Source organism: Mesitornis unicolor, unplaced genomic scaffold (assembly GCF_000695765.1).
Source record: "Mesitornis unicolor isolate BGI_N332 unplaced genomic scaffold, ASM69576v1 scaffold32579, whole genome shotgun sequence".
Taxonomy (NCBI): domain Eukaryota; kingdom Metazoa; phylum Chordata; class Aves; order Mesitornithiformes; family Mesitornithidae; genus Mesitornis; species Mesitornis unicolor.
In genome coordinates this window covers 5,983-11,964 of record NW_010209852.1, presented here as the reverse complement: position 1 = coordinate 11,964, position 5,982 = coordinate 5,983, and positions in this window count along the sequence as shown.

The following is a 5,982-nucleotide window of genomic DNA, read 5'->3' as shown; positions in this document are numbered from 1 at the left end:
AAGAAGGGATTTCTTGGCCTGTTTGCAGTTCCATGGGCCACTTCAAAGCTTGAGAAGGATTGCTATCAAGTGTCTTCTGTTCCTTGTCCACCTGCGAGGGGAGAGCATTTGCCTTCTTAAAAGGGACACTTAGGATTAAGTTTAAAGCGGAGAATGAGTTGTTCTCTGATCAGTTCCTTGTTGTACCACATAGCTTTGTGCACATAGGACATATTTTTTAATTTCTCTTGACTCCTTTTCACTGGAATCCTGACAAAGAAAATCTCCATCTCATGCGGAAGAGTTGTGAGATCTGATTTTTACTTCTGGGCAGTATACGCCATAAAAAGTCAAAATGTATGTTGTTATTAAATACAGCTCAAACGAAGAGGCAATGAGCAGAGCAGTTTTCCAAAATAAAGACAACACAGGCTTTGGGGGTAACTGATAAAGATGTGCCAAGTCAAAGCCTTCCACAGTATCATGTCTGTTCTGGTGAGGTGGGTGTTTTGCAGGACATCTATTTGAATAACTCAAAATATCCTCCAGTAACCATCAGTGGGAAGCTGAGAATGACATACAAGTGGGTGTGTGGATCTTACCACTAGCGATGCACAGAGCCTGTCTTTCCAGTGTCGTTCAAGTAAGGATATGGTTTAGTGGGTAGACAGGAACGGTTGGACATGATGATCTCAGAGGTCTTTTCCAGCCAAGCGATTCTGTGATTCTGTGAAGTAGAGGCAAAGGGGAACACTGGATTGGAAAGTCTGAACATCTCAACATTGCTTTAACTCTCAAGGACTGAAGAAGCATTCAGCTCTTTAAATGCAATGTGGTATTTTCCAATTTTGACCTACTGAGCTAATTGCAAGGATTGAACAGAAAATCTTGACTTGGAGAATAAATGATCATGGTCAGTGAACGTGCTGTCAAACAGCAAGTGTTACTGCTTGGTACAAGGATTACTTTGACTGATCTCACTTAAAAGTTGTGGTTTGTCAGGGTTTCTTATGAGCATAATTTAATTTAAAATGTCAAAATTTGTGTAATTAACAGAGTTAGATCCTTAACAGACATAAACTATTGTATTCCTGAGGCTTGTGGCACTACTCACTGTAAATCCAGCACAATGCATCTGCAACTAGGAGTGCTGCCAGGGCTGAGTGCTCTGGAGGATCAGTGCTTTTGATGTATCTGTCTGAACTTTGCTAGATTGAGGAAACAGGGTTTTGAAGAGCCCAGAGCCAAATGGGGATGGTCAAACTGATGGCCTGTTCTCTGGCTATATCTACATGTGTCTAGTCTTTGACGAACCCAGGTGCTAATTGAATGGTGTCCTCTCTAAATTGGCTTGTGTAAAAGTGCCCAGATTCTGTGCTCTTCTGGGCTGTGGCAGTACAGAGGATGTCACATGAAGCAGGGATGTTTGTAGCTTTTGGATCGAACATATGAGACCACAGCTTCCTCCACTCCTCTGTATACTGCCTTTGCTTGCTGAGGCTTCCCTTCTGTTTTTTGTTGTCTCTTAAGGAGAATATATGGGATCTATATCATATCTTTGCCTGGAACTGTGGTCTGGCACTCCAAAGAGAACTTTGCATGGTGTTACACACCAGGGAAGTTGGGGGAGAGGTGGGTTTGGTAAGATGTGAACCTGATCATGGGCGAAGTGGAGCTGGCAGAATCCCTGTGGGTTCGGGTGCTCACAGTCCTTCCGAGTGCATTGCCTGGGGATCAAAATCTCTTGAATAGGTGAATTTTTAAAGGGGTGCCCAACTGTATTTTGGACAAATCTGGTCTCTAATCCATTGATTTATTTAATTTACATGAGAGAATAAGCTGCTTTTCATGTATTCTTTAATTCTTTCTGTTGCCTTTGTGCAAATTCAGTGCTTGGACAGTTTGCTGAGACCTCATGTAAAGGTGTAAATCCTGGGGTTTTGAATGCCTATGTGCTGGAAAACAGACATTCACAAGCTATAGATGAATGTACAGCTTTCACTATGTATGGCTTTCCAGTTTAAGCTGATGACCTGAAAAGACTCAGGCTCATAAATTATTTTTCTTCTGTCCTGTGAGCTGGTCATTGCACAGCGACATGAGTACGTCACTGCTCCTAAGGGTCTTAACTGAACCCAGGGAAGAAATCTTTAGCAATACCCTCTTTAGAATATATAAAGTAAAACCAATTAATTTCTTTCTCCACTTCCAAACATAATAATACAAGATAAGAACTTCTTAAGTTCTGTGTTGGTTTTGGTTGTGTTTTTTTTCTGTCAGTTCCTTACAGATGAAGGTAGCTTTTATAATAACTTTTCTGGAATGAAAAAAATAATGGACACTGTGCTCTCTGCACGTACTTACTAATGCTTTTAAAATTAATTGCTTGAGTCTTAACGGAAATTGCAACTAAAAAGTCAAAAAAACAATAGATGTGATGAAATATGTTGTAGAATTTAAATGGCATTCTTTTCTATGTGTTAAATATTTCATATGGAAATGTAGAAATGGATCAATATAAGTGCCAACCAATTTATTGTTTTTTTTGTATATGAATTTCCCTTATGTGCCTCTATAAATGCATGTACATAATTTATATACTGTATTATTCATATTCAGTATCAATAGCAAGCATAATTGATGAAGGAGAAAAAACCCAGCAAGTCAGTATATTTAGTTATTGTCTCACTTGTTTAAAAATGCCCTTGGAAGTGGAAGGATAATGAATGGTGTGCTGTCGTTTCATTTCATTTTTAAGGATGGCATGTGGCTAATATCTGGTAGGCTTGACAAATGAAGCTGCCTTAACTGCAGACTTTAAGTGCTGATGGTTAGGGCAGAGAGGTACGAACAGTTGCTAAACACAGAGCTAAGACACTGGGATGGACAGAGCTTTTCATTCCAGCGTGTAGTGAAATGTTTTTGTTGGCTTTGCTGTTTCTGTTGGCTTACATTGAAAGGATGCAGACGGCTCTGTGAAAGGAAGAATGAAGTGTCAAAAGTGGCTGGAGGGAGACTGCTTTGAAAGTTACTGAATTTGTGAGCCAGTAAGTAAGTAAGTGGGCAAATACAGCGTTAACTTAGAAGGAAGTAAATTGCATTAGTGCATGTTATTTTGTTCACGTAGGGCCAAATCCTGAGAGATAGATACTAAGGATTAAGTGTTTTTTGATAAAATGTTCTTCTGTAGATTCGACTTCAAATTGCGTTGGGTTTTATTTTCCAGATATGCATAAGATTTGGCTCTGTCTTTGACAACTCTAGTTTTGCTCAAATTATTTATCAAACTGCTTTGTAATGTCTGACTCAAATGCACGTAACATTTGCCTAAAAAATGTGTTTTGGTAATGAAAGACCTTGCTTGAGGTCTCTGCTATTAAATCTTTGCTGAGGGGCAGGGAGAGGCTGTGAGTTTTTTGGCGAAGTTAATAAAATGTGTGGATTAGCGAAGTGCTGATTAGTGAGGTTCTATTGTAGACAGAAACATTCCTGCCTTAGCTGAAACCCAGATGGAAAGCTGCCCGCCTCAGATTGCGGAAAATGGTTTATGTTGCTGCTTTGCTGCAGGATGTTGCTGAGGTTGCAGCAAAGTGAATCTTACTAATGTCTCGAAGTGTAATTAACTCTGTTGTTCGATGTAAATATTTGAATACTGCTCACTCAGTCTCTACAGGGCCCTGTTTAAAACTGCTTTTGCCAAAGAGCTCAAAGGCCAGTAGGAATGTGTGTGCATTAATAAACTTCTCTTTGTCCTGGACTTGATCCAGAGCTTACAGAGGGCAAATGGGAAGATCTCATCCTATCTGATGTATTTACAGTAGAGCTCAGAGCACTTGAGCAAGGCTTCATTGTGCTGTCATTGTTCCTAGGGTTTAGTTTAGATATGAAACAGAGTGCAGGACGTGGACACAGCAGGCAAAAGGATCCAGGGTACTGGAAGGGCTGAGGGAGAAAAAACAGAGTTGATCAGGAAAGTAGTAGACTATGTTATCCTCTGTATTATATAATCAGCTTTTTTAAGTTGTAGAGCTTCCATTTCTGTTCCTAAGCATAAACTTAAATGCTCATGTTGGTCAAAACAAAACTCTCAGGGAAATAAAGTTATATTTTGTTGCAATCATCATCTTTTTGGGGGTGAATAAATGTGTTCTCTGCCAAAAGTTGTGTCTGTTTTACAAATTCTCCCTAACATACTTTTTATTGGCTGTTGTTTACTCTGTAGGGACAGACTCCCGAGCTGTTCTGCAGCAGATCATCATAAAGAAATAGCTAACTTGGCTGGAGGAAATAAATAGTTATATGTGTTCGAGTAGTTACTGTATCATGCCCGTGAGGGACTTTGTGAAAGCAGAGCCTGAGTACACTCATCCTTGTGGAAAATCCCAGGATTAGGGTGATCTCCTTAACAATGTGCCACTGCCTCTTCTGATGCTGTGTGACCGAAGGTGCAAGGATACATCCCTGCAGTTTGCCTATGCAGTACCTGTGGGTTTAAAACTTTGGGCAACTTGTCATATAACTGCATGAACCACTCCTGTGCATCAGCAGCAAAGACAACGGGAGAAATCATGTCACTTTTAGTACTTCTTGTCATGTCAAGAAAAGGAGAAATTGGTCATCACGTAAGGGAAGGAGATGGCAGAAGGGAGCATGCTTTAATGAATGGTGGTTGTTTGGAATTGTACACTAGCAAGTATGTCCTTCATCTCAATCCAAGGTGTCACTGGATCTCAGTACACAACATGCTCTTAAATTGCATAACAATACATCTCAGCTCATTAATGATTTAATTTTTGAAGCTATGCTCCTTCACTCATAACACCTCTGGTGTGACATAACTTTCTGCCAGAACTTTGAGGACAGATTTATTGAAGGCTCAGAAACTGAGACCTTAAACACACGGCTGGGTTGGTGCATTTGAGTCTTGGATTGTCTGGTCAGCATTGTGGTGTCTCTAGAAGGCTTACCAGTCAAAGCACTAAATCTTTTTGGTTGCTCTCTACTACTTTGGTGACAGTGAGTCCCCTTTGTTTCCAGTTGAATGGAAAGAGTTTTGCTAAGCTGGTTTGGTTTAAGTCTGATCTAGAAAGGTGTTGAGCAACCTCCTCGTGGGTATTGACAGGTGGTGTCATTAAAAACTCTTTGGGTCATCATCTGATGCAAACTTTTGAAGTTTTGACCATGGTGAGTTGGTCTCCTCTACATATCATTACCTGCGTTAGTGAGAGCCTAGGAACTGACAAAGGTACGGCTCTGTCAGTGCTGTAGAAATGTAAGCAGTAAGGAGCTAACCTCTGCTAAACAGACAAGGCTGATTTAGTCTAGGGGAAAAGGATGTTGCATGCAAGTGCTGTGGATGATGCAAGGGTTAGAAACAGTGATTCTGTAGCACTATTTTGTTTTATAACTGTGTGATGTCTTGGGAAGAGAGCTGCTAAGTGGAACAATGGAGGAGGAGAGGAGGGAAGGATGAGCATTGTGGGCAGGATCAAAGGAGTCAAAAGGGAGAAGTATCTGGAGGATAATGCACTGTGGCCAATCCACAGTGGACAAAGAACTGTAAATGCTGCTCTCGTGGTATCAAAATTTACTCAGTTCTTTGTCAAAGGCCTGTTGTGGCATCTTTGAAAGAAGGGACAAGATCGAACTTTATGGGTTTTTTTCCTAACCCATTTGAGTTTTGAGGGGAAGCTGGCAGTACTGCTGAGGTTTTCTGACCTGGGATGGAGGGGAGGTCCAAGCAGCACGCATCTCCATCGGGGCTTCACTGAGTGGGGTAATGTGGCTACACGCTCCTCTTTTTATCTTGTGCCACTGAGATGCTCTGAGTGCTTAAAATCTCTCTCTACGTGATGCTTTCCCTTCTCAATCGGTTCTGCAGTTCAGCTGTAAGATTCATTTGTGGCAGAGGCTGTCAGAATATAATGTAATAGACCCTGGATACAGACCATGCCTTTTGGGGAATCTGTAAAGCAAATGGCTCTCTATAGGGGATCAACGCAA